The sequence below is a fragment of the Taudactylus pleione genome, unplaced genomic scaffold (assembly GCF_031769625.1).
Source record: "Taudactylus pleione unplaced genomic scaffold, aTauple2 ptg000087l, whole genome shotgun sequence".
Taxonomy (NCBI): domain Eukaryota; kingdom Metazoa; phylum Chordata; class Amphibia; order Anura; family Myobatrachidae; genus Taudactylus; species Taudactylus pleione.
The window spans coordinates 185,001-187,500 of NW_028284489.1; the positions used below are offsets into that span (position 1 = coordinate 185,001).

At 37.0% G+C, this 2,500-nt stretch overlaps 10 pseudogenes; all 10 read right to left on the reverse strand.

Annotated features, from left to right (window-relative positions):
- Positions 1 to 68: 68 nt before the first annotated feature.
- On the reverse strand, positions 69 to 187 carry LOC148528128 (5S ribosomal RNA; annotated as a pseudogene).
- Positions 188 to 303: 116 nt separating this feature from the next.
- LOC148528129 (5S ribosomal RNA) lies at positions 304 to 422 on the reverse strand (annotated as a pseudogene).
- Positions 423 to 538: 116 nt separating this feature from the next.
- Positions 539 to 657, reverse strand: LOC148528130 (5S ribosomal RNA; annotated as a pseudogene).
- A 115-nt stretch (positions 658 to 772) lies between these two features.
- On the reverse strand, positions 773 to 891 carry LOC148528131 (5S ribosomal RNA; annotated as a pseudogene).
- A 116-nt stretch (positions 892 to 1,007) lies between these two features.
- Positions 1,008 to 1,126, reverse strand: LOC148528132 (5S ribosomal RNA; annotated as a pseudogene).
- Positions 1,127 to 1,242: 116 nt separating this feature from the next.
- LOC148528133 (5S ribosomal RNA) lies at positions 1,243 to 1,361 on the reverse strand (annotated as a pseudogene).
- Positions 1,362 to 1,700: 339 nt separating this feature from the next.
- Positions 1,701 to 1,819, reverse strand: LOC148528134 (5S ribosomal RNA; annotated as a pseudogene).
- A 115-nt stretch (positions 1,820 to 1,934) lies between these two features.
- Positions 1,935 to 2,053, reverse strand: LOC148528135 (5S ribosomal RNA; annotated as a pseudogene).
- A 116-nt stretch (positions 2,054 to 2,169) lies between these two features.
- LOC148528136 (5S ribosomal RNA) lies at positions 2,170 to 2,288 on the reverse strand (annotated as a pseudogene).
- A 115-nt stretch (positions 2,289 to 2,403) lies between these two features.
- LOC148528137 (5S ribosomal RNA) overlaps positions 2,404 to 2,500 on the reverse strand; it is a 119-nt pseudogene continuing 22 nt past the window's right edge.

Consider the following 2,500-nt stretch of genomic DNA (forward strand, 5'->3'; position numbering starts at 1 on the left):
ATTCATTGATAAGTTGAATAAATGAAATGTAAAATTTAATAGAAAAGAATGTTTTGGCTGTCTAAAATTAACTACAGCACCTGGTATTCCCAGGTGGTCTCCCATCCAAGTACAAACCAGGCCCAACACTGCATAGCTTCCAAGATCAGATGAGATTGTGCATGTCCAGTGTGGTTTGGCTGTAGGTGCTCAAAAGCATTAAATTTAGACCTCTATTACTTCTTAACTCAAGTAAATTCATTGATAAGTTGAAAAAATTAAATGTAAAATGTAATAGAAAAGAATGTTATGACAGTATAAAATTACCTACAGAACCTGGTATTCCCAGGTGGTCTCCCATCCAAGTACTGACCATGCCCAACACTGCATAGCTTCCAAGATCAAACGACATTGGCCATGTCCAGTGTGGTTTGGCTATAGGTGCTGAAAAATATTAACTTTAGACATCTTTTACTTCTTAACTCAAGTAAATTCATTGCTAAGTTGAAAAAATGTAATGTAAAATGTAATAGAAAAGAATGTAATGGCTATATAAAATTACCTACAGCACCTGGTATTCCCAGGTGGTTTCCCATCCAAGTACTAACCAGGCCCAACACTGCATAGCTTCCAAGATCAGATGAGATTGAGCATGTCCAGTGTGGTTTGGCTATAGGTGCTAAAAGCCTTAACTTTAGACCTCTTTTACTTCTTAACTCAAGTAAATTCATTGATAAGTTGAAAAAATGAAATGTAAAATTTAATAGAAAAGAATGTTTTGGCTGTCTAAAATTACCTACAGCACCTGGTATTCCCAGGTGGTCTCCCATCCAAGTACAAACCAGGCCCAACACTGCATAGCTTCCAAGATCAGATGAGATTGTGCATGTCCAGTGTGGTTTGGCTGTAGGTGCTCAAAAGCATTAAATTTAGACCTCTATTACTTCTTAACTCAAGTAAATTCATTGATAAGTTGAAAAAATTAAATGTAAAATGTAATAGAAAAGAATGTTATGGCAGTATAAAATTACCTACTGCTCCTGGTATTCCCAGGTGGTCTCCCATCCAAGTACTAACCAGGCACAACACTGAATAGCTTCCAAGATCAGACGAGATTGGGCATGTCCACTGTGCTTTGGCTGTAGGTGCTCAAAAGTGTTAAATTTAGACCACTTTTACTTCTTAACACAAGTAAATTCATTGATAAGTTGAAAAAATTAAATGTAAAATGTAATAGAAAAGAATGTTATGGCAGTATAAAATTAGCTACAGCACCTGGGATTCCTAGGTAGTCTCCCAACCAAGTACTAACCAGTCCCAACACTGCATAGCTTCCAAGATCAGATGAGATTGGGCATGTCCAGTGTGGTTTGGCTGAAGGTGCTCAAAAACATTAACTTTAGACCTCTATTACTTCTTAACTCAAGTAAATTCATTGATAAGTTGAAAAAATTAAATGTAAAATGTAATAGAAAAGAATGTTATGGCAGTATAAAATTACCTACTGCACCTGGTTTTCCCATCCAAGTACTGACCAGGCACAACACTGCATAGCTTCCAAGATCAGACGAGATTGGGCATGTCCAGTGTGGATTGGCTGTAGGTGCTCAAAAGTATTAACTTTAGACCTCTATTACTTCTTAACTCAAGGAAATTCATTGATAAGTTGAAAAAATTAAATGTAAAATGTAATAGAAAAGAATTTTATGGCAGTATAAAAATACCTACAGCACCTGGTATTCCCAGGTGGTCTCCCATCCAAGTACTAAGCAGGCCCAACACTGTATAGCTTCCAAGATCAGACGAGATTGGGCATGTCCAGTGTGGTTTGGCTGTAGGTGCTCAAAAACATTAACTTTAGACCTCTTTTACTTCTTAACTCAAGTAAATTCAATGATAAGTTGAAAAATTAAATGTAAAATGTAATAGAAAAGAATGTTATGGCAGTATAAAATTACCTACAGCTCCTGATATTCCCAGGTGGTCTCCCATCCAAGTACTAACCAGGCCCAACACTTCATAGCTTCCAAGATCAGACGAGATTGGGCATGTCCAGTGTGGTTTGGCTGTAGGTGCTCAAAAACATTAACTTTAGACCTCTATTACTTCTTAACTCAAGTAAATTCATTTATAAGTTGAAAAAATGAAATGTAGAATGTAATAGAAAAGAATATTTTGGCTGTCTAAAATTACCTACAGCACCTGGTATTCCCAGGTGGTCTCCCATCCAAGTACAAACCAGGCCCAACACTGCATAGCTTCCAAGATCAGACGAAATTGGGCATGTCCAGTGTGGTTTGGCTGTAGGTGCTCAAAAACTTTAACTTTAGACCTCTTTTACTTCTTAACTCAAGTAAATTCAATGATAAGTTGAAAAATTAAATGTAAAATGTAATAGAAAAGAATGTTATGGCAGTATAAAATTACCTACAGCTCCTGATATTCCCAGGTGGTCTCCCATCCAAGTACTAACCAGGCCCAACACTTCATAGCTTCCAAGATCAGACGAGATTGGGCATGT